This window comes from Saccoglossus kowalevskii, chromosome 5, assembly GCF_978046115.1.
Source record: "Saccoglossus kowalevskii chromosome 5, keSacKowa6.1, whole genome shotgun sequence".
NCBI lineage: Eukaryota > Metazoa > Hemichordata > Enteropneusta > Harrimaniidae > Saccoglossus > Saccoglossus kowalevskii.
In genome coordinates this window covers 35,281,278-35,287,612 of record NC_140645.1, presented here as the reverse complement: position 1 = coordinate 35,287,612, position 6,335 = coordinate 35,281,278, and positions in this window count along the sequence as shown.

Below are 6,335 nucleotides of genomic sequence, written 5' to 3'. Positions count from 1 at the left end.
CAGGTGCAGCATAAATTTTCTAAACACGCAAAAAAGTAGTTTCTGAAATGCGAATATACCATCATAACGTGGTTGAGATTGCCGTCTGCCATTTCTATGAGTGTCAGAACAAACCCATTCAATTGTGAGAGCAGTTCCAACCAGAGAATGGCTGTAGGTGAGTTTTTTTTCACATTCGTTACGACAGCACACATCTCCATGAAGCTTTTTCACCAGGTTAACAATTGTATAAGCTATACACTTAGGAGCTTTTATCATATCAACAGCATCAACAGATGAATCGTCACCACCATCATCATCATCATCATCTTGAGTGACTCCATTGTCTTCAGTACCATGACAATCAAAATTAAGAACAACATCCTCAACAGAACAGTTTTGGATATTTCTGTAAATAAATTATATATAATACATTGAAAGCATCGAGATCATATGGAGCAAGCACATACTGTATTCATTATTAACACTTCACGGTCAAGCTACACTTCGTTACTGTCAATGAATGAGCAAATATGGAAGAGAACCACACCGCTAATTCTAAGTAGCAGTATTGTGAGAAGTAAAAAAATCACTTTTGACCTCAATTTTGCCAAAAACACAAAACAATTGAGATACAGATAGATGCACAAACATTGCCACAACAATAAGTATTGCAAACCTGATATTGCTAGCTGGTATCTCATTGTCACATTCATCACCATCTTCTTCGTCACTTGCAGTTAGCGTTTCTTCAGGATCAATCCTATGGTAATAGGTGAAAATATATATTCAGAAAGCTGACAAGTAAATGCATTCAGCACTGGCAACAACAAAAATGGACCAGAGACGACAACCCCTTCAGCGTGTTTGTCAGAATAATGACTTTTAATAATTGTGTGCTGAACTTCATTCAGCAATCAATATCAAATATATTGCCACACTGGATTGTAAAAAATGTTACATCTGCTGATTAATCATGTGTATTGATGATAAATAAAAATTGTACTAGCATTACACTTACATGACTTCACAATGCCTAGGGCGTACAGGAGTAGACGAAGCAACTGGAACAGGTTCTACAACTGTGAAAAAAGGATAGCAATGGAATTTATCAATATAAGCATGTACAGTACCAAGTATATATGGGGCCCTGTATGAGATTTTTATGGAGTGTGCTTTATATTTAGTGTTAAAACTAAAATATATTCAGCTCAGAAAAAAAAAACATTGCTCAATTTTACAAAAAAGCATTTCATAATTGAAATCATATGAGAAGCTTAGCATATCTATAAGACACACAATAAATTTAACCAGGTCTATGGTAATAAACTTGGTTTATTCTATAAACAGGGCACTGATAAATCAACAAGTTAAATGTCAATCAGAGTCACATTGATATGGCTTATAAGTAAATAGTGGTTATTCTGATTTATTAAAAACAGATAGTAGCTGAACTACAGATTTTAATGTTTCTTTTCAATTTCATATCAAATAATAACAAAACATACACACATTGCTATTACCAAGGGTATATGTATGTAAAATATCAATATTTTAAATATATAAGTAAATGAAACAATGAAAAATAAACAACAATTATCTAATAAACAAATGATTTCAAAAACAATTTATACCTAGTAGTTTATAACATTTAAAACTCAACAACACATTGATTAAAAACTGAAAACAATTTAAATTTTTACTAACTACATAGAAACAATTTTACATATTAGAAAAAATAACAGGGGGAAACATATAATGAATATAAGTATTAGAATTTATTGACATTATAGGAATTTCAAAATCAAAATTTGACAAAAACTCAGTTGCAGAAAAACAACCCTATACTTTGTAAATAGAAATACCTGAATCTTTGACCTTAATAGGTGATAACACTATGAGAACAAATACATAATATTGAATGAATGACTCATTTGTATTTATCGGTAAATTATTTTAATTGGTAAAAGTATATTTCAATGTTGCGAAACAGAGTGAATAATATACAGGGAAATGCAGTCCTTATTCTTTTACTGCACTATATATATACATGTATGTCGAATTGTTAGAAGAAAAAAAACACTCAGCGCAAAACATTTGTTAGTACATGTGGTATTCTGGGGTGAACCCGTAGCAAAAGCACGCACACAGAGTACAATGACAAGACACAAACACGACCAAGGCTTATAGAATACTGACCACATTTTATTGAATTACATTTCTTTTATAGCAGCGCATGCCAGATGTACTGGCATACCAGGTGTACATTAATTAGCATATCAATAGTGTGTACAAATCACTACAACTCTCTTCACCTTTAAATAGTAAGCTCTACAACAAATTATGATTAACCAGTATTCAATTGTTTATATGCAATACATGAATAACTATACTTTTACAAATACAAATTACAATTGTTAGTACATACAATACTTGTCTAAATATATACTTTTTTTAATTACTTTTATTTATTATTCAATTTTTTTAGATAAGAACAATTGTTTTTATTTATTTTATTTAATCTATACATTTAATAAGTAATCTAATAAATATAAATAATCTGGTCTAATATTCGGTTTTCTTCTTCGTGTTGACCTTCTAAGTGGTCGTGCTTGCTGTGTGTTTTGTTGCGTAATCTGTGCATCTTGCACTTCAATATTTGGTGCATTGTTTTCCGCAGGGAGTTTTTGGTTATTAATTTCATTCATAATTCTTTCTAACTCTTCATCTTCATTATACTCGTCCATATCAAGATTATCTACATTTGGACCATGTTAACTTTTAAAGAAGGATTTATCATCGAGTAATTTGTTTATTATGTGCGTTGCTGGTAGTCACCATACTACCTTTGGAACGCACAACACGGAATATATCTTTCTTGTACCTTGGTTCATATTTTGTTCGTTTCGTATTTTTCACAAACACTCTCTCCCCATCAGGAAATGATGTTTGCTTCACTCTAGCATGTTTATCGTGAAACATTTTATTTTTATTCATGCTACGATTATGTCTCAACATTATACTCTGATCACCTTTAGATAATTTCGTATCGAGATCAAAAGAAAGAAGTTTATTTTTAATTTTTCGATTGAAAATAACTTCTGCTGGACTTTTTCCAGTTGACGGATGGGGAGTCGAATGGTAGTTCAACAAAAATTTTCGGATTTCAATTTTCCAATTTTTTCGTTTTACTAATGAGCAACGAATTATTTTTTTTATTTAATTTAAGTTTTTCATAAAGTGTTCTGCCAACCCATTCGCTCTAGCGAATTCGGGGGTGATGTTTTGATGTTTAAAACCAGAAACCTTTGAATATGTCTTGAATTCTTTTGAATTAAACGGAGGTCCGTTGTCACTTTTAAGTTTATCGGGGTATCCATAAGAAGTGAACATGCGATCAAGCTTTGGTATAACCGCTGCCGAACTTGTTGAAATGACGAGCTCTACTTCTGGAAACCGCGAATACTCGTCTATAACTACAATTAAATATTCACCGGACGGCAGAGGGCCATACATATCCGTTGCTAGGGATGACCATACTGTTTTAGGTAGTTTCGTTGGTTTTAATGGTTCCTTGACCTTGGTGTCAATATTAAGTTGACATGCACAACAATTAGACACTGCAGATTCAACGAGAGAATCCATTGCAGGGAACCAAATTTTCTCTCTTACAAGGGCCTTTGTTTTGGATGACCCCTAAATGACCTTCATGTGCAGTCGAAATAATTTGATGCTGTAGTGAAGACGGGACTACAATTTTAGTACCTCTTAGAAGTATTCCGTCTGCGAAACATAATTCATCCTTAATTTGTTTATATACATTCAGAGCATCTTTATTCACATTTTCATTGATGTTCTTGTGCCAAATATTATATTTTAAACACTGCACAACAAACATTAATTTTGGATCATTTTGGGTTGCTAGCTGTATTTCCGCTAAACTAACGGCACGAGGTTTGGCATGTTGTTGCACAAAAGAAATATAGTTATTTGCTTTAGTTACGTTATGTAGCTTAGAATGATTCGGATGGCGCGACATTTGATCACTTGGATTGTTGTCACCCTGTATATATTGAACATTGAAACTAAATCTTTGAGATTTTATCACCCATCTTTCAATTCGTGCTGACATTTTATGCAATTGTTGACGTTTAAATATTCTAACGAGTGGTTTGTGATCGGTTTGCACTACAAATGTTGGTGAACCGTCCAGATACAAACGATGGTAATCTAAACCCCTACATATTGCCAACGCTTCTCTTTCTAGCTGACTATAGCGAGTTTCAGTGTCAGTTAGTGCTCTACTGGCACAACTAATAAGGGTGTTACTTTGACGTAGAATCGCGCCAATACCAACAGGGCTTGCGTCTACAGTCAAAGTAGTCTCCTTATTTATGTCAAAATATCCTAAAGAAATGTCAGAACAGATAGCGTTTTTAATGGCATTAAACGAAGCTTCTTGAATATCACTCCAAACAAATTGTACACCCGTCTTTGTAAGACGTCTAATTGGCTCAGATATAGTACTAAATTGGGGCACCATCATGGAAGGCAAACCCAACATTCGCAAAAATGAACGTACCTCAGAGGCATTTTCCGGACGTTTCAACTCGCGGATAGTTTTGATTCGTTTCTCATCGCAACTCATCCCATTTTTATTAAACTTAAATCCAAAGAAGACTATACCGCGAACCGAAAATTTGCATTTTGATAAACCCAGAGTCAAACCACAAGCCAATAAACGAGACAGGCAGCTTCGTAGCGCTTTGTCGTGCGAATTTTGATCGTTGCCATGAATAATGATATCATCTGAAATAGTTTCTACACCTGGAATATTTTGCAAGGCCAATGACATTTCATTCTGGCAAATTTCAGCTGCCGAATTAATACCAAAGGGAAGTCGTTTGTATCGTCCAAGCCCAACATGTGTCCTGGTTGTCGTAATGTTACGTGATTGTTTATCAAGTTCAAATAGGAGATAATGTTTATTCGCATCTAATTTACTAAAAACAGTGGAACCATGAAGTTTTGTACGTATCTCTTGTTCGACAAACTCAACAGCGGAGATAATAAATATCTCAAGAAAATTGCCATTTTAATGGATGTTTTAGTGGAAAAAGTAATTTTATGACATTATTTATGAAATGTTTTACTGAAGTTTGAGCAATATCCACATTTTGCACGGTTTGGCTAGTAAGCGAGCAATTTGTGCCATGCAATGTATTGTGGGAGATAATATTTTAATTTAATGGGGAAAATAAAAGGCACATATTTATTCATGAGAAGTCGTGCTGTTCCCCAAAAAACTTCATTGTATGCGTGAAATAGAAACAAGTTTCTCTTAAAACTCTGGCCATCTAGTCTATTTGTTTTTATTTCAAATGCAATCATCATGTTTATCAATGACTTTTTGTATCAGAAATAATTTTCTAAAACTGTATTGATCAACTTTGATTAATATATGCCGGAAATTTAAATTTGATCTGTAAAATACACCTTCCCCAATTCTCCCAATATCCTCACTCCTCAAGCAGAACGCACCACAGAACTGTTCTATATGTAATATTTGCACCCAAAGTAATTAAGTAAAGGGACAACACATGTATTTATATCGCTACACACTGCAATGTTGTGATATAGTTTTATATAAGATCACATTTAGCCTAACAGATCAAATAAATTCCTGTTTTTTTTACCTTAGATACTAAACCACACAGTATAAACACCATGCCATATCTAACTCTGATTATTACTCTGATTTAATAAATAAATAAATTTATAAATTATATTTCAATTTGAATAACCAATTTTCATGGTGAAAGTATTTTTAGAAATTCTACTTAATGGAAAATAACCAAAAGCTACAAAAACTATTTTTTCATAATTACTATTCGCCAGTTTTTCCCCTAGATTTATTATACTATACTTGTCTTTTTTCAGGTCATGATTTGGCTGAATTTTTAAAAGATGCATACAGTAATATAACTAGACAAGTGACATGATGGTCGAAATAGGTCCGTTGTCCAACAAGAAACTTGTGGTAGCAAGGTCGAACACGCACATACATAAGACAAAATGTGGTTAACTCACAAAAAAGTAGCGTAGTTATAGCTGTTGAGACAATGTCAACATAATTTCAGTGAATAAATAATGTACACCTCAAATATCAAATCAATGGGGTTAGTGTTCAAGAACAATTCGAATTTTTTTTCACCCAAAATTACAAAAATATTTGGCAAAAATTGAGAATTGATCATATTAGCACAAAATGAACTAATCTGATGAAAGTCCAGCAAAGGTGCTTAAATTTAAAATATCAAAGCAATCAGGCTGGTAGCTCTAAAGAAAAAGGTGAA